The sequence below is a fragment of the Xenopus laevis genome, chromosome 8L, assembly GCF_017654675.1.
Source record: "Xenopus laevis strain J_2021 chromosome 8L, Xenopus_laevis_v10.1, whole genome shotgun sequence".
NCBI lineage: Eukaryota > Metazoa > Chordata > Amphibia > Anura > Pipidae > Xenopus > Xenopus laevis.
The window spans coordinates 90,244,165-90,264,583 of NC_054385.1; positions in this window are offsets into that span (position 1 = coordinate 90,244,165).

Genomic DNA, 20,419 nt, shown 5'->3' on the forward strand with positions numbered 1-20,419 from the left:
AAACTATTCGCAATGCGAAAAGTTATGCCTTTGCGCGAACAAATTTTGCTTTGTGCAAATTTAATATAGCTTTTGCGAGCCCGGAAACTGTTTAGCGACCACTTCCGACAGTGAAAGACCGTTTGCGAATTTTATAGTTTGCGCCAATGCGCAGTCAATGTAATAAAACTTCTTACTGCAAAAGTCGTTATGTTTGCTCCAAAAGATTATGACACCTTCACACACTTCTTATGAGTGCGCAATTAAAATTCGCAATGCGCAATTAAAATTCGCAATGCAATAACAGTTTAAGGAACAATATTACATTGCAAGATGTGGATTTTTAGTCTTATTGGTGCGAATTGTTTGCTCTTTGCGACTTTTATTACATTCCCCTGAAAGTGTCTTTGCGCAGGTTTTTTGCACTTGCAAAACATATTACATCCCCCCCACAGAGTCTAGTAGCAGTTACAGGTAGTGGAGGTCAAAATGCCCTGTTCGGCAATGCCTTCATGTTTGTAGGGATGAAAACCAGAGACTGCCCTATGGGAAGCGGACATTTTACACTGTGGGAATTTCTCAGTACAAAAAAGAACAGGATTATTACTCAGATTGTTTCCAATAGAGTAGAGCTATGGATTCAGCCACATGGGTATGGGTCCTCACCTCCTGTCCCCGTCCGATTTTCAAGACGGGGAAATGTGGCATCCCTAATGCTGCCTGATTTGACTCTAGGCTTCTTAAGTGAACCAGATTACAAAACAAATACTTATGCCATTAAACTATTCCCAAATGAATTTTATGCCTTGAAAAGTAGGTGAATGTAGCTCATTGTAATATAAGCCACACAGTATCTGTAAATTTGCATGGACATGCATTTCATATAGGGATTTCATATAAGCACTACATGTGACATTGTCCTTTGATTTCAGTAGAAACATATTTTTATAAATGTACTATAGTTTTTTATTCTAATAAAAATGCTGCTGCTTAGGTAAACAGTGTGGATGTACATATTTATATGTATGAATATGCAAGTAACAAATGGCGTATAAACAGAAACTATGTGTTCATAATTCACTTTCTAAATGAGAGAAAAATAATTGCAGGTTGATCTGAAGAATGTAGATATGGTTTATTTTCCCTCTAAAGGTGACCACACCTCTAACTACATACATTGAAAATGTTTAGATACTGTCAGGGCTGGATTAATGGCATCCTGCGTCTTGAACGAAAGACAGTAGTGGGCCAATCATGCCTACCTTTTTAATTAAATATGTATTTTTTTAGTATAGTATGTATTTGTAACATAATTATAAATGGAGTAGAATGGGAAACTTTATCAGACTTACTGTATTCACAGTATACACAGTATATACAGAGCTCCATAATAGCACCACTCCTTCTAACAGCCTGGGTTATAAATCACATCAATTCGGTTAATTGTCACCCCTGTGTTTCAAGCAGACAATAGACTGAGGGCGCACTTTATTAGGGAACTCTGAACAAAGGGACTCTAGTAGATTGGGGATCCTAGGAGAAGTACCACATCAAAGCCCACATTAAATAAAAGCCACAAATGTAGTGAATTAAGAAGATTCCTAGAGACCATATCTATTGTTATTCTACTCACAGTTATAGAAAATGCTTTAAGAAGAAAACATGCTTATTTCTCAATATTGTCATCACCTTTTTTAGTTTTCCAAGAGGTCCCTTGTTTAACAGATGGTCTACTTTACTAAAAAGAGCCATTTTAATGATTGATTCTAAAGGCGTTTATCTCATACTGGTGGGCTCTCTATAAACTTTCAATGACCAGAATTAGAACTGCCGGCTTCCAGCCGATGCCATCTGCTTAGAGGTGGATGCTGGCATTAAAATGATTGTTTGCATCTCCCACTTCATTGACTTGGAACCAGCTTTAGAATGTACATATAAGTATTGGCTTAAGAATGCTCTGCAATGCCTCTGTGAGTCACTTTAATGTGGGATACACCAGCTTCCAGCACTAAGATTACAAAGGCTTAACCTTCTATCTGTTGAAACAACTGTTTCTGAAATCAGCTATTGTCACGGTGCTTATTCCCTTAGGCCGGTATTTTAGAATATATCTGCTTTTTGTGTTTGTAAAACCTTTTTTTCAAGTTTATTAACATTTGTAAGTCTTGTTGTCAAATCCTTGGCGTTTTGCTGCCCACGGTCAGTTACAAATAATCTCAGACTCAACTTGTTTTGAATACTAAGGAGCAATTATAACTAACCAGGAGCAGTAAAAAACAAATTATACCATTGATACAGATTAAAACTTCAATGTTCTTGCATTGTGAGCACTGACATCACAGGACATCACGTAAGACAGCTACAATGTTACCTTTCACATCCTGGGTTTAGTCACCAAACCAGTTAAATACAATGACACACATCACACACCCAGCTTTGTAAAAGGATAATTAACTGTGCTGAGACTTGCTCTGGTGCAGGAAAGATTAAAGCAATTGTTCAAACATCACTTACCTTCAGATTGTAATAAACATAACCTGTCACAATTATATGCTAAATGCATGATGAGTCTGCAAGTGAGAATCTATGAGCACATAATATCAAATTGAGGTTTTAACAGAAGAATGTATGTTACCAAATAAGAAGATCTTCGCCCCATTTTGGCAATCCAAATGGGCTAATCTAATTGTTTAATTGTGGGATCATACATTGGGACCATTCAGATGCACACTGCTTCTGCAGCCAATCAAAGTTCATGGTCATCAGGATTTTCCTCCTAATCTTGAGACTGATTGCAGATTCTGAAATTTTTTATAGTGATTAATGTCCTTTCCCTTTTTTAAAATCTTCAAAAGAAAAGGTGAGGCCTTGTAAATTGTTTTATCAGAGACAATGTACTGGGCAGGGCACCCTGCATATGGCTGTGTGGTCTCATATCATTGGGGTGGAGGGTATGGCCAGAAGCAAAGAAGCTGTTCATGCTACAGATGAGTCATAGGAAACACAGGCACACAGACTCCCTCTAATTCTGTCATAGCTTCAAATGAAGTAGAACATTCAGCATTGGGAGAAAAATAGTAAAAGTCATTAAATGGGGCAAATAAAAAAATATAACTGTCTGTTTGCACCTGTGTTTTTACCTTATATGGAAAAAAGGTGCAAAACAGGGACACATTTTTTTGGTTCCCATTAACTTGTTTTTTTTCTCAAATAATGCAATTTTCCCTTATGCCTCTTATTAAATAACATAGGTGTACATACAGTATTCTCCAATGCACAAACCACAGCAAACTACTCTTCGAAGGTCAATTTATCAACATTCTCATGTTAGTGGTTTTAGAGATTTTTGAAACCACAAATAAACTAATTTTCTCCAAAACCACAAACGCCATGTAATTTATTACAAGATCCGAATATAAAAAAGCACAGGAAAAATAAAAATCTCAGAAAAACCCATGTTTTTCTGACAATTACTAGCAGGAAAAAAAATCACAAAACCTCTAAAAGTCCAAATAGCTAAATAAAATTCCAATAGGACCAGTGCAGCTCCCATTGACTTCTATAGGACCTTAACTGCACGTGCTTGGAGTTTTGCTTGGATTTTACACTGTATGAATCTTGAATTTTTAGAGAAATAAAAATTGATTTGTGAAAAATAGAAATTTGAATGTTAGTAAATAGGCCCCTTTGTCTAGTTAGAAAAGTAAAACAAAAATTCCTATGTCAACTATATGCCTTGCTCTTTGTAACAACAATTAAAAGTTAGTGTACCTTTACACAATATAACATTTTTTTAACTAACCCATGATGGTATAGGCCCACAACCCCCCATGACATATGATGCACCATATGCGTAATAGATCTTGCCAGACTAACTTAATTTCTTTTTACGAGAATGTAAGTAGAGACCTCGATTCTGGGATGGCAGTGGATGTGATTTACTTAGACTTTGCTAAAGCATTTGATACAGTGCCACACAAAAGGTTACTGGTTAAATTAAGGAATGTTGGCCTGGAACATAGTATTTGTACCTGGATAGAGAACTGGCTAAAAGATAGACTACAAAGAGTGGTGGTAAATGGAACATTTTCTAATTGGACCAGTGTTGTTAGTGGAGTACCGCAGGGCTCTGTACTAGGTCCCTTGCTTTTCAACTTGTTTATTAATGACCTGGAGGTGGGCATTGAAAGTACTGTTTCTATTTTTGCAGATGATACTAAATTGTGCAGAACTATAGGTTCTATGCAGGATGCTGCCACTTTGCAGAGTGATTTGTCTAAACTGGAAAACTGGGCAGAAAACTGGAAAATGAGGTTCAATGTTGATAAATGCAAGGTTATGCACTTTGGCAAAAATAATATAAATGCAAGTTATACACTAAATGGCAATGTGTTGGGAGTTTCCTTAAATGAAAAGGATCTAGGGGTCTTTGTAGATAACACGTTGTCTAATTCTGGGCAGTGTCATTCTGTGACTACTAAAGCAAATAAAGTTCTGTCTTGCATAAAAAAGGGCATTAACTCAAGGGATGAAAACATAATTATGCCTCTTTATAGGTCCCTGGTAAGGCCTCATCTGGAGTATGCAGTTCAGTTTTGGACTCCTGTCCTTAAGAGGGATATAAATGAGCTGGAGAGAGTGCAGAGACGTGCAACTAAATTGGTTAGAGGGACGGAAGACTTAAATTATGAGGGTAGACTGTCAAGGTTGGGGTTGTTTTCTCTGGAAAAAAGGCGCTTGCGAGGGGACATGATTACACTTTACAAGTACATTAGAGGACATTATAGACAAACAGCAGGGGACCTTTTTACCCATAAAGTGGATCACCGTACCAGAGGCCACCCCTTTAGACTAGAAGAAAAGAACTTTCATTTGAAGCAACGTAGAGGGTTCTTCACAGTCAGGACAGTGAGGTTGTGGAATGCACTGCCGGGTGATGTTGTGATGGCTGATTCAGTTAATGCCTTTAAGAATGGCTTGGATGATTTTTTGGACAGACATAATATTAAAGGCTATTGTGATACTAAACTCTATAGTTAATATAGGTATGGGTATATAGAATTTTAATTAAAAGTAGGGAGGGGTGTGTGTATGGATGCTGGGTTTTCATTTGGAGGGGTTGAACTTGATGGACTTTGTCTTTTTTCAACCCAATTTAACTATGTAACTATGTAACCTCACCCATGACTACACATAGTTATATAAATGAACAAATAAACAGTGTTTTACTTTTACTACCCTCAACCCTTTCCTCAGACAGGGAGATTTTGTGTAGAGCAATAGAGTAGTATGCAATTAATCAGGGAGTTTCATGGTTTTCTCCATATGTGCAGCAGTCACAGTAGGAAACACACAGACTTCATAGTTGCAGACAACTACACGGATAGATTCCAGCAGCGAATGAGCAAAGTGGGTCACTTAAAGGATTCAATCAAGCACTAAGCTGAAATGTGTTGTAAAATTGCTCTGAAATGGGCTGAAAATGTTAATTTACCACTGGGGATCTTTCCAGTTCATTTCCCAGTTCAGGGCAATTTAGTGTAGTTCTTGTTATAGGCATAGTCATGTTTAAACTAGAATTGATCAGTAACCCTGATTATTGCGCTAAGATCTTCAATCAATATAATGTGCAATCGTTAGGGTTGACTTTCCATGTGACTTAACCTGTGCTGTGTAATGTGTCTGCCATTGTCCTTGAAAACAACAAAGCCCATGGTTATGCACTACTTATCAGCCAATAGCACATATTTTATTTTAAATACAGCATGCCACCTACAAGCATCCAGAGACTGGCTGACTGTTGAACTGTAATGCCCTGTATCCCCCAAACAGCCTTTAGCTGGAAACTGTAGTCTAACAATAGCTAAGTGGTTTCTTTTCTTGCTCTACGCTGTGTAGTACAAAGAGAAAGACCATGCACTTGCACCATAGAACTCAACCTTACCTTTGATATACTGTTCAGGTATGGGACCTGTTATCCAGAATGCTCGGGACATGGGATTTTCCGGGTTAAGGGATCTTTCTGTAGTTTGGATCGTCATACCTTAAGTCCACTAGAAAATCATTAAAACATTAAATAAACCCAATAGGCTGGTTTCACTTCCAAGTAAATTTTTTTGTTTTATTATTACAGAGAAAAAGGAAATTATTTCTAAAAATATGGATTATTTGGATAAAATGGAGTCTATGGAAGATGGCCTTTCCATACTTCAACGTTTTCTGGATAACGGGTGTACGGGTAATGGATCCTATATCTGTATATATTATTATTGGGTTAATCTGACAATAGCTTCTGTTATCCTGCAACCTCTATCTCTATACAGCTTCTGGTTGGAAATCCATGATGTACATAAATGCTGCTGCACATGTTTATGTGTGTTCATCCAGTAGGGTGACCAGATCTTTTACAGAACATGGGAACACTTCTAGAATGCTAGAAGGACTGCATTTATTTAATTTTTATTTCAATGAAATCAGTTTACAATAAGTGCTTCCCAGTAACTTGCAGTGCCAATTTTGTTTTGGTATCCTTACTCTACATGCATAAAATAGTGTAAGCAGGGCATGCTTGAGTGGCAAGACTGGGCATGGCTGTTCCAAGAAGCCAGTAGTGAAGACTGTAGTCGTCTATATGTGGCCAGCTTTGTGGAGAGTAGGGTCAATTACTATTACCCCAGAAGAAGTGCAAGTGCACTAAGGGGCACAAGAGTATGTTCGTTAGTACTCATGCATATACACTTCAGATATAAAATCTAGTGCAAGATACTGTGACAATTCTTCAATTTCAGGAGGCAGTGGGCAAGTTGTAGAAAATGGGTGCATTGCCACAAGTTTTTGCACACTAAGGTTTAAATGACCACTTTGTTGTCTTCCCTATATAGCTCAAAGTCTTATCCTGAAACTACTCCTAATAAAAATATAGCAATTCCCTTGGGAAAAGTAGCAAGTGTTGCACCTTAGTGTGCCCCTTAGTGCTCACACGTGGAGCACTTCTGCCAGAGGTAATGCAAAAAAAAAAACAATGTGCATTGTGCCTTTTTATTTGCACACTTCCCAGTTGGTTGTAAATGACCCTATAACATGCAGTTGAGGGTTATAATGAAGACCTGCATCCCTTATGTGAAGAAAAAGAGGCACACATTGAGGGAAGAAATGGCAAAGGTATTCAATGCTGCTGAACACATAAATTAGACATAGGTTAAGACAGAATTTAAAAATAAAGCCTAACTTGGGCATGTCAAGCAGCTCCTTTCTGATTTCACCATTTGCTCTCTTCTCTTTCTGTCTGTGTCCAGCTGTGCTCTCCACGTTAAATCTCCCCCCTCATAGCTTAAATACATTTCTAACCACAAATATGTGCAGCATTCTGGTGGACGTCTTTGGGATGGTCATCTTTCAATTATACCATATCCATGTTGTCAGTATAATCCTTCAGCTACTGATTCCATTTCATGCTTCATTTGTGTAAATACGTTATGTTTATTTACACAAAAATATGCATGATTGCAGATTAGAGTACATGAATACAATGTATTGAATGACTCATGAAGTAAAATACTCCCTCACTAATATGTTTTCATTTGAAAGAGTTGGCTGTGCGCTCTTTAAGAAATGTGTACTTCAATTCTTCTCGTCAATAAAACATAAATTTGTACATCGTTTTTCAGAGGCTGCATCAGCACCATCCAGCTGCCTGGAATGATTTATATGTGTTGGTTGGGCCAATGGCGATTGAGAAGTGCTGATATGATTAAGTAGCCATGGTTTGAATGTAACAAAGAATAGGATGAAGGCATGAAACTGGTGGGACATGAAATACTGGGCATCACTATCTGGGCATCACTAGCCTGCCTGGATGAAAGCTCACCTTCTGTATCTTATATCTAACATGGTGCTAGGCCCTCAATATGCAGGTTTCTTTGGATTTTGTGGCATAAGAACGGAATATGATTTAGAAATCCAACGTGTAAGCACATGTGAATATGAGTAAAATACAGGTGGAAAAAGACACCTGTTTTTACAAGCAACTGTTACTTAAACCAAAGATTGCAAAGAAGATACATGTAGGGCTAAAAGGAGTATGGAATGTGCAAGGACCCAGCTTTTGGAGTCAGAAGGAGAGTGTTGACAGGTCTCAAGTTGTGGTGTCAGCCAGAGGTAGTCCCACTGTGGTCAAAGAAGCTAGCAGTAAAAACATCAGAGAGCAGCTGCACTCTTAACCAGCAGTAAGGAGGCTGTCAGTACGTGTGATTGCATACGCTCTCACTGCCCTTTGACCCCTATAGCTGTAGTGGTTCATTCTCTGCTTCACTTATTTATTATCCCCACTTGCAGAAGGCAGAGATGGGCAGTTGCAGCTTATTAGCACCAAATGTTCTTGAAATGTGCAGAGGCTCAATTTTCTGGAGGGTGGGCATGGCACAGGTTTGAAATTCTTGGTAATGTAAAATTGATGTCTCTTGCCTAAATGAGAAATGATCCATTCTGCAATGTAGAAGGTACAATTGGGTAAATTAAATCCCTTGTAATCCTTCTGTCTGGTTTTCTAAGGTTCAGAATAAATGAGCAATGGGTTATAAAGATCATAGTATGATACCAAAAGATGACTATTTACTTTTAAGAATCTTATGATACACAAGTCCCCTGACCCGCCACTGATATTTGTGTAGTTACAATGTGAGTAGAAAAAAGAAAACCTGTAGTTTTAACATACTTCAAATAAATAGTTATAATTGCAGATGATCTGCTTCACCCGGGGTTAAGTTTGTATGTAAGTTAAGAATTAGTTTTTTTAATTTAGCCGGGCCAGAGCTGCAGTGCTCGCCTGTGTTACACCACTTGGCAGAGCAGACAGCAATAACAGCTGAACTAACTCCCTTTATTTAAGGGGTTGAAAAGATAAGAATTTCTAACCTGTAAATTGTCTTTTCTTCAGGTCCCCTCAGGCAGCACACCAAAGAGAGAGATAGGCCCTCCTACTAGGGACAGGAAACAACATAAAAACACCCTCCTCTCCCGTTATTCCCCTGTGTTAGTTAACAAGATCCACACACACAGAGGTTGCTTTGACAGAAAATTTTAATTAAGAGGAGGGATAAATGGTGCTGCCTGAGGGGACCTGAAGAAAAGACAATTTACAGGTAAGAAATTCTTATCTTTCTTCAGGTCCCCAGGCAGCACACCAAAGAGATTTTGAAAAGATCAATAGGAGGGAACACAAACTGCCTGTAATACTTTCTGACCAAAAGCAGCCTCCCTTGAAGAAAATACGTCCAGCTTGTAGTGCTTGGAAAACGTATGCATCGAAGTCCATGTTGCAGCTTTACAAATCTGCTCTGCCGATGCTTCCGCTCTCTGTGCCCAAGTCGTAGCCACTGCTCAGGTCGAATGTGGTTTGATTCTTGCTGGTGGAGACAGATTTCTGGACTCATACGCAAAACAATAACCTGCTTTAACCACCTAGAAATCGTAGGCTTTGAGGCCGCTAACCCCGCTAAATTGAGGAAAAGATTATTTGATTTCCTGAACTGCGCTGATCTAGGTAATAAATCAAGCATCGTCTGACATCCAACTTGTGACGTCCAAGCTTGCACTCTTTATCCCCCACTGGATGTGGGTAAAAAGACGGTAATACAATCTCCTGAGATGAATGAAAAACAGAAACCACTTTAGGAACAAAGGAGGGAGGAAGTCTCATCACCACCTTGTCAGGAAAAACCTGTAGATAAGGATCTTCTATAGTAAGACTTTGTAATTCCCCCACTCTCCTAGCTGAAATGAGAGCCACCAATATTATAGTCTTCAGCGTCAAAAGTTTAATATGGATCGAAGAGATTGGCTCAAACGGGTCTTCGGACAAAACCGATAGGAGAAGATTAAGATCCCAAGGTGGACAAACATCCCTAATAGTAGGCTTCAACCTACTTGTTGCTTTGATGAACTGTTTGACAAGGAGATTCTCACCTAGCAAGATGCTTTTCATTGCCCCCAGAGCTGCCACTTGAATCCTAAGGGTAGCTGGCTTCAATCCCACCTGAAAACCTTCTAACAGGAACTGAAGAATCTGAGGAACAGAAGCCTTATATGGATCAATAGAACGATCTCCACACCAGAAAGAAAATCTTTTCCAAATTCTAGAATAGATCTTATTAGTTCCTGCTTTTCTACTGTGAACCATAACATCAATGAGATCGGATGATAACCCCTGCTGTGTTAGCGACTGCCATTCAGGATCCACGCTGACATAGCTAGTCTGCTGGGATCCGGATGGTTCACTGGACCCTGATGAAGTAGAGTTCTGTTGGCGCCCAACAATACAGGATCCTCCTCCGCCAATTCCAGCAGAAGAGTACACCAGGCCCTCCTGGGCCAATATGGAACTACCAGAATGACCCTGGCTTTGTCCAGCTTGATCTTCCTCAGAACTCTGGTAATCATCGGAAGTGGAGGAAATATGTATCCCAGACTGCCTTTCCAACACTGAAGCATAGCATCCACCGCTGCAGGTCTGTCTTGTGGAAACTGGGAATAAAATCTTTCCAACTTGGCATTTTCTCTTGTAGCCATGAGATCTGTGGTCGGACGGCCCCACTGCTGACTCAACATTTGAAAGACTGATGGACTTAGAGACCATTCCCCTGGCAAAGCCAACCTTCGGCTCAGAAAATCTGCTCTGATGTTGTCTGAACCTTTTATGTACACAGCTTGTAGCGTCTGGAGATGGGTCTCTGCCGAAAATACAATCCTGAGAGCCAATTCTAGCAAGCTCTGACTGTGAGTCCCTCCTTGTCTGTTCAGATGAGACACTACAGTAGTGTTGCCTGTTCTGATCTTTACTGACCGGCCTCTGGTTAAGTGTGCCGTTGCTCTGAGAGCTCTCCAAACAGCCAGGAGCTCCCGGTGGTTGGAAGAGAGAGACGCTTCCTAAAGAGACCACATGTCTTGCCAGACATTCTGCTCCAGAGTCGCTCCCCACTCCTGCCTGCTGGCATCGGTGGTGAGAATAAGCCACTCCTCTATGACCCATGGTACACCCTTGGACAAGTTCGCGTCCTTCCACCAACTGAGCGAGTGCCTCACATGAGGGGGTAACGTATTGAGATTGTCCAGAGAACCCTCTGTGCCATCCCAAACTCTCAATATTGCTCTCTGAAGGAGCCTCATGTGCAGTCTGGCCCAAGGCACCGCCTCTATAGTTGCCGTCACTGACATGGCCTGCCTTACTGGGACTTCTCTCTGCTGAGAGAGACCCAACAAGGACCTGCACAGGCTGATCTTCCTCAGCTAAGGAAGGTAGGTACGGCTCTGATCTGAGTCTAGCAGGACCCCCAAAAACTGCTTCCTCCGAGACGGCTTGAGACTGGATTTCTGATAATTGATCTTCCAACCTAAAGTCTCTAGACAGGAAATCGTCTTCTGGAGATGACTGAGAAGAAGACTGCTGGAAGACGCTTTCACTAGCCAGTCGTCCAAATAAGGAACGATCGGAATCCCTTGGGTTCTTAGAAAAGCCACCACCACCACCAAGACCTTGGTGAAAATTTGGGGGGATGAGGACAGACCAAAAGGCAGGGCTGCAAACTGATAATGGTTGGTCTTGTAATGATCTTTGATAGCAATTCTCAGGAACTGCTGATGCTCCTCCCAAATCAGAATATGGAGGTAGGCATCCTGAAGATCGATTGTTGCCATGAAATATCCTTCTTGCAAAATTGAGACTGCTGATCTGACCCCTTCCATCCTGAAATGAATCTTTTTCATGAAGGTATTGAGATAAACTAAATTGATGATCATCCGAAATTTGCCTGACCGTTTGGGGACCAAAAAAACGGAAGAATAGATTCCCCTCCCTTCCTCGCCTCGAGGAACAGGAACCAAAACACGGGACTGCCCAAATTCTTGAACTTCCTTGAGAAGAAATGTTCTCTTCCCAAACTCCCTGGGAACTCTTGTGCAAAGAAAACGAGGTTTTGGGTAAGAGGCCAGCTCGAGCCTGTACCCTTCCTTGATGATACTTAGAACCCAAGGATCGCTGGTGATACTTGTCCATTTGTGAAAAAAATAAGTAGTCTTCCCCCTACCGGTCTGAATAATTTGGCGTCAAAACTGATCTGTTTTGTGAGATCCCTCTGACTTAATTCCTCCTTTCTGAGGCTTACCTGGTCTGCCACGTACGGAACGAAAAAAAGTCTTCTTCCTCTCTCTCGAATCTTTATACTGATTTGATGGACGAAAAATCTTTTTCTGAGGAAAAAACCGTCTGTCTTGAGGTAAATATTTCCTTGTCTCTCCCAACTTAGAAACTAGTGCTTCTAACTCCTTACCGAACAAAAAGGGACCTTCAAATGGCATGGCACACAGCCTATTCTTTGATGCCAGATCTGCTGCCCAATGTTTAAGCAACACCGCACGTCTACCAGCTACTGCCAAGGCAGAAGACCTAGCTGCCATTCTAATGCTCTCTACTGAAGCATCACACAAATAATCTGCCGCCAGTTTAATAATTTCCATGGAAGACCTCAAATCTTCACGGGAGACTCCATCTTCTATGTCTTGATCCAGCTGAGTAAGCCAAAGCCTAATAGACCAAATGACACAAGCTGTAGCAACACCTGGCCTAAAACCCAGACAAAGGAGAAAAAACCTACCAGAGCAGTAACCAAGCACACAGCAGGGAGGCCACAGAAAGAAAAAAAGAAACCGGCCTTTTAAAATTGCCACCGGGTCAATACATGACCCGCAACCAGGAAGTAAACTCTAGCAGTGCAGCAGCTATTTCCCTCAGCCGCATAGATACAGCGCCGCCGGATAGTCACGTGATCCGCCTGCTAACATCATCCAGGAAGCGAAGGAATTTAACAGCGAGAACAAGCGCAGGAGTTAGGATGCGGCTAAATTCATATCGCACCAGCCGCACAGACACAGCACCTGCTGGTGCCTCAACCCAAGGACTCTCACTTACCAGGGAAGCACCCAGAAAGGAAGCCTGATCCTGCAGGTTACTCAGATAGAAACACGTAACAAAGCCCCAGCTAAAGCCTCTGATATTAACCCCTACAAGGGGAACTATACTGCGGACCCGTAGCTATGGGTGAACGGTAAAGGACGGTAGCTACCAGTCCAGATATATCCTATAAAAAAGTAACAAAAAAACAAACAGGAATCCTGCTGGACCCCTGTAATACTCACCTGATCCCTAGAGGACAGGAAACAAAACACAGGGGAATAACGGGAGGGGAGGGTGTTTTTATGTTGTTTCCTGTCCCTAGTAGGAGGGCCTATCTCTCTCTTTGGTGTGCTGCCTGGGGACCTGAAGAAATATTTGATTTAATGTTTAGGGTGATGTAGTCTGAGACAATTTGCAACTGGTTTTAATGTTTTAATTTGTATAAACCTGCACGGGTACTTCATTATTTCTAAAATATACATCCAAATTTCCTATAAAATTCTGTAAATTAAATGTAGGTAATTAAAACACAATAATTTGAAGAAAATGCTTCCGAAGAAGTGGATGGAAGACCCAGTCTGAAGTTTAATTTTTTTAAGAAAAATTTGCCTAAAGTAAATTAAGAATATTAGAAATCGCCTCAGGTTTCTGTGATCTGCATTAAGACATTTGACATTCAGCTCCACACTGACACACACCCACCTCTGGACACAGGAGGACACCAAATACAGTTGGTTCACTGTGCATAGGTGGATAATAATGGTGGAACATGGACTGAATTTGTTTGGCTGATATTCTTTGGAGTAGGCTACCCTAATTTTGATAGTGGGACAGATGGCTGAGAGATCCTCAAATCAGTAAGATGGAGAAAGAGCGCTATAGGTAACGTATTTCCTTTTAAAGCCAGTAAATGAGATCAGCATGAATGTGGTGTATCCACCTCCTGCTGGGAAAAAGACTACTGTGCTGAATAACCACACATGAGCTAAGGCTTACTATTGAGGCTAATTAGCTACATTCAACTGGCAACATAAAGTCAAATCACTTATTAGGTTTTAAATAGCATCTTTATGTAGTGATGGATGGACTGGTCCTTTGTTACAGCTTGATCCCTCAGTTATCTCATATATGGTCATTTATGATCTACAATGGTTTGAATATTGTGGCCCGTGTCCCAACATCATAGTTTAATAAACAGAGTTCAAGGAATTGTCTACAACTTAATAAACAAAGAACCAACTATCTAATATATTGGGCCAGATTCAAATCGAGAAGAAAAAATTATTTCATGGTTTATCATGTGAAATTACCATTTAAGTCTATGGAGAAATTTGGAACTAAATAAGGAGATAGGGGTTGAATTGAATCTGGGCTCTTATAAGATAAAGGGTATAAAAATGAACATTCTCACTTCATTTGGCCTGAATGTTTACAGGTACCTTTGCTATGTCTTTGTCAATTTCAGTTTCTGTTCTAGTCATGCTCTGCAGGTCTTACGTTAAAGAGCAATCTTCAACAAGGTATTCTACATGCTCATATCTAATGCTTTGGTTGTAACCCATTTCTTTCCTTAGGAATAGAGGGCTCTGAACTCCTGATGTAGAGGAGTTTGTTCACCCCACTTCGTGCTCAGCTCCTTCAGCTCTTTTTCCAACTTACATACAGGAGCCCCCTTCCTTAGGCTTATGATAACATGAGTTCATGTGGAACATGGTTGAATGTAAGTCAATTATTATTTGTCTTATCTCAAGACATTATGCTGTCCAGAAAAGAACATTTTCTAAACAATATTAATTTTTTCCAGCTACAAAGCCTACATTTGCCACTATGTGAATGAGCTGATAAGGATGTGTACATTCTACTCCCACCAATACTTATCTGAAAAGCCATAACTGTATATTTGCTCCTGTAACCTTACCCTAAGATGAGTCATTTATCTGCTTACTGTAAAACTGCATACTGTGAAGAAATAGTCTGCACATCGTAATGTATTAATTAAACGTAAGCCGTGACAGGATTCAGTATGAATTTCTATGAACAGTTCAAGATTTTCCTTCTGTTCCCATCGTTGGAAACTATAATACTTCTTTTTTTTTTTAAAGCTTTCAGTAAATCTCCCTTTCCTTCTATCTCTGCTTATTTTGACAAAGATATTTCAGCAGTGAGGTAATTTAGCCAGTCCAGAGAAAATACAATTTGTTTTTCTTTTCTCAATGCCCAAGAATCTTATCAAGTTTTTCGGAGGGGTTTTTGTCATTCAGATGTTCACCCACTCAAAATTGCCTTTTATTTCAAGAAAAATGCCTCAAATTTAATGAAAGGAACATTTCCAAACCAATTTTCAGGATCCCTTTCCCTTCAGGGCTTAGAATAGTAATGTAAATCTTCACCAAAAGGCAATAGTCGCACATCTGATGAAATTGCAGATCCAATCACTCACTGACACTCAAACAGGAAGCAGGAGATGATTGAAATTAGTCTACCTGTCATTTGCCTCTCTATTTTCTCTCCATTTCTTACACCAAGAACACAGAGAGTTTTTATAGTCGCTTAACTGATTTAACCCTTTTTTCCCACCAATATTTGTGTTGATTATCTTGTTTTTTAAATAACTTACTTTTGCAAACTGATTTCTAAAGGGGGAATGGACGTTGTTTCTACAAAAGTAAAAGTGTAGGAAAAAAAGTCCTGTGTTGTGTGCAAGTTTTAGAAAATAGGAAAGATGGCATTATCCTGGACGCACAACCTGTGTGTGTGTGTCCCATTGCCTAAGTTACTTGTGAAATGAGAAATATGGCTTCTTGTATCTTGTATTTTGCTTCTCAGAATGCAGAAATCATGAAAAATTTGTGATTTATTTTATAAAATGACAATTTTTTTGGAATTTATTAAACCCCCGAGGATGGAAAAGTCTGGATCAGAAAATCCGGCCTCTCAGACCTGTTGAGGTTGCATATAAGTCAATGGGAGAAGTCCCAATGATTTTTCGATGTGTGCTGGGTTTTGTGCAATACGCCAACGTTTCCGGGCAAAATTTGGCTGAAAAATTATATAAAAAAAATCATGAAAAACAGATGAAAAATCAAAAAAAATCAGAAAATCTGATTTTTTTCCTGCAAAGCAAATTTTCGAAAAATGTAATAATAAATAAGTGTAAAAAATCCGAGAGGATTTGATTGAATTTTGTAGAAGAAAATATTGAGATAAATTCGGACTTTGATAAATAAACCCCTTAGTAGCAGAACCAGTGGTGGTAAAAAGCCCAAATGTGGCTAGTTTGTTACCCCTGTGAATGTGAATGAGGTACTGGAGTGAGATAGCAAGGCAGCCCTATATGTTACTGACCAGACATAAAGAACTGGGCTCCCTTTGGACATTGGGCTCTAATGTTTAGTAGCATTGACGTACGTATTCACCCAAATCCTGCCTGTGTGATTGCAGTTGTGCGGTTGTATACAATTTGCTAATTAACACAATTTACAATTCACTTAATGTTTGCACCTGTATTCTGCTGGAGCAATCAGAGTGTATTCTGTGGAAGAAAACATAAAGGTCTGTGCCAATTCACTACACTTTGATCCTGTAAACAATGCCCTTTGAATTAATTGAAATGGCACTGGGATATCTGCAGATTCTGCCTTCTGCTATAGTTTTGATTTTGATTACACCTAAGGATTCTCCCCTGCAGGAGTGCACACACACAGGGCCGGATTTACATAGTGGGTGCACGTAGACCCACTGCCGTTCGTCGCCCCTACCCCCCCCCCTTTATTTGTGCAAATTTTCATCATCAATGGGGATTGGTACATGAGAAATTTAAAAAATTATTGATCTCCAGCGCATCCCCAGTGTTTTTGAACCAATGTGGGTGTGGTTGGGCAGCATGCCGCCCCCCTAAAATCCTGCAGCCCTAGGCCCGGGCCTAGGTGGCCTTTCCACAAACCCAGGCCTGCACACACCTTAGTGCTCATTTACACTTGACTTGAGGCAGGGGTAGTGTTCTGCTCTGCACCTCACATTGGATTGAAAGAAAGCCATACCTGTGAACACATGGCAGCCCTCTTTTTACTGCCCACCCTCATAAATAAAGCACTGCCAAATGCAGGGGGCACACAACACTGTGTTCTCTTCTGGAGCACAGAGACCTGCAGCAATTCATTTAGTATGCAGGGCAGCAGGGCGCAGAGGGCAAAAACATGGCTAATTGTGCAATTATTCTACTTTACACCCATCCTTGCATGACCTATTTTGTGACTCTTACCCCCAATTTGCCGTTCATATTATGAACTCTAATATAAAGAGCTGCCGGTAACTCCTGTATCAGTTCATTTATTATGCATGTTTCAATATCATTGCACTTGATATTGTACAGCAAAGTTTGTGGTTTTTAAATACTTAATAATAATAATAATAATAGTAGTTTTAAGAATGCAATAATAATAGTAATAATGTATATAATTATAAGTATAAAAGCAGAAGCATGTGAAAAAACTGAATATAGTGCAAAGCAAATCGGATGGCATAGTTCATAAACATATAAGAGCCAAAACAAATTCTGTTTAAAACTGCCTGTTACACATGACATTTGGAGACTCCATTACTTAATAACAGAAGCTTATTGCTCTTCTTGCAGATGTTTCTAGATTTTTGGATTGCCCCATAAAACTGTTGAATGGAGACTGGTTTCAGTGGGACCCTTTCATTAGGAATCCCATCACTTGGAAAGCCTTTCTCATTAACATTTAAATAGGTCCAGTGCGGCTATGTCCACACCAGCAAACTTTATGCTTACATGGAAGACTGAATATGAATTATTGTTCAGGAGCTGAAATTGTTTGCAAATATTATTCATGTCAATGGCAAAGACACATAACACATGTTGTTCATGTAAAAGAGCTTCATTCAGCATTTTTTTCAAACCAACAAGATCTTTATTTTATGGTCCTAATTTCAAAACAAATATATATTCCGCAGAGACAAGTACATTTGCCATTGTTTTATCTATGCTAAAATGCAGGCCATACCAAGTCAATTTTTAATTATGAACAATAAAATGTACAGGCTCATTTAGAGCAACACTGCAAGTTGGAACCTTCCTGTAAGAAATCATTAATTAAAGGCTCAATGACCCTGCCGCAATATTGTTCAGCATTTGAAACTCTAAATCAAGTCCACTGGCCTCTTAGTTCTAGGCATTCCAGTCATAATGCAGCACAAGAGCATTCAGACGAGTACTGCAGAGGGGCAATAATATCAGTTTTTACATAATAAAGGCAATATTAAGGAAACACCTCATATTGACACAATTATATCTATACAGCTTTTTGATCTTTGAGCTACATTTTTGTCCCATATATCCCTAATAAAGACCATGTATTAAGAGCTCTGCAAAAAAATCAAAGCTTACTTAAGATGCAATTTTCACATTTTGCTTGGTATATAGATCTGGATCATTAGGAAATACAAACAAGTGGCATAATCTGACTATTTTGAATTTGAGTTTAATGATAGGTTAGTGTTATATGTGTTGAGCCTTTCTCTGTATGTTTAAGGGCAGAGACAGACGAGAAGATTTCGGGAGATTAGTCGCCCGCCAACAAATTGCCTCTTCTTCTGGCGACTAATCTCCCTGAACTGTCTCCCCGCCGGCTAGAATCGAAATCGCCGGTGGGATGGCACTTGGAGCACTTTGTTTTCTGAAGTCGTCTAAAGTTTCCTTGTGAGGCAACTGCGGGTGACTTCGGAAAACAAAGTGATCTGAGTGCCATCCCGCTGTCAATTTAGATTCTAGCCAGCGGGGAGGCATTTCGTGGAGATTAGTCGCCTAAAGAAGAGGCGATTTGTAGCTGGGCGACTAAATCTCCCAGAATTTTCTCGTCTGTCTCTGCCCTAAAATTATAGTAGGTCACAAAAGCCACCCCCTTCACTACTTGTCAAATTTCAAAGTGCGCTTTTGCTAAAAAAATAAATCTCATTAGAGAAAGACCAGGTGCAACCACCTCAGTAATCACAGCATAACAAAGGCTCTGTCTGTATAAGATGCATCTTGTGATGATGGTGGATAACACAAATGGGGAGAACCAAAATTGAGTGCCTTAAGAGTCTTTTGAAAGGGCAAGAACATGCGCCCTCCTGATCCCTTGGTGAGACAGCATCTTCTGAGGACAGCATTCCCCTCAAGTGACCAGCTTCTGATCCCTGAAATAATTCTGCTTTTTACATTCTTTAAGCAACTTCCAATTACTGTGACATTTGAAATTACTGGAGTAATCCAACCTGTGTGAGAAAATAGGTCTCACATCATAAAACCCTCTGAGGAAGGGTGGAATTAATTAGTCACGAATGATCTCAGGAGGTTCGTTTTGCTCATCACCCTTAGGATTAATTTGGACAAATGCCTACTCAAAGTTTTATGACACATAGTAATTCTGTTACCTTCAACAACATGTCACAGTGAGATATACGACGGTTATAAAGTTAAAGTGTTCGTTTTAGCAGCAGAACAGTGTTTATTCAATTGCAACCTTAGATTGTTTTCTTAACCTCTTGGGGGTCCTATATGTTTATTAAGCTCGTCCTAGGTGACCAAAGCATTCATACATTTTGCAGCAGATCATTTGTACTTATTGCACTAATGAATACCTTCAGATTATGTATCAGTGCAGAACATTGCAAAATGACTCGTGTGTTTCACTACTCAAAGCTTATAAAATCCTTGCTTTTTTCTTCTGGGTAAGAGACACAGACACATGTGACATGGCCCGTGAATTACTTGGAAATTATGTGAGCTATTTAAACTTCTCATTTTTCCTCATCCTATGGAGAAGCTTTGAAGAACAGTATTATGAAAACAACCAGTCTGTTAATGGCACCTTTCTGTCCTAATTAGTATGCCAGGCTTGTGAAGGTCCAGCATTTAAGTCCAGCAGATATGCTACATATCTATATTACTTATACCTTGTCCTTGATGATCTTCTTCTTAGTATATATTTCATATGCCTACTATTTCACCATTGGTTATTCATATTTTCTACTTCCATTATGCAGAGTTAAATTCAATTCTAAACCATAGCAAAGTAAGTAGGAATGAGTGAAGTTTTTGGCTGATAAAGACTTGTGACAAAATTCAAAATTTTCCATCAATCTGCACTAGAATTTTGCCATGTGCATTATTTTGCTAGAGAGAAAGGGATACAAATAAGACCAATTGACTCCAATGCATTTGGTGCAAGAAAACACGCAACAGACTAGTTAAAACTAATTTGCTTATTGGTAGTAGTAGTAGTTGCTTATAATAATAATAAATAAAGCTGCATTAAGATTCTTTTGTTTGATGAGGTCACCAAGTATGGTGGTCAATTGCGATATGCTGCAGTTCATGCCAGTGCCGGGCCATTTTAAAATTTTAATTATTTGATTAAAATGGAGTCTATGCAAAATGGCCTTTCCGGCCACCCGCTAGCTGCATCTCTGCTGGGGACAGGGTGGGAGATA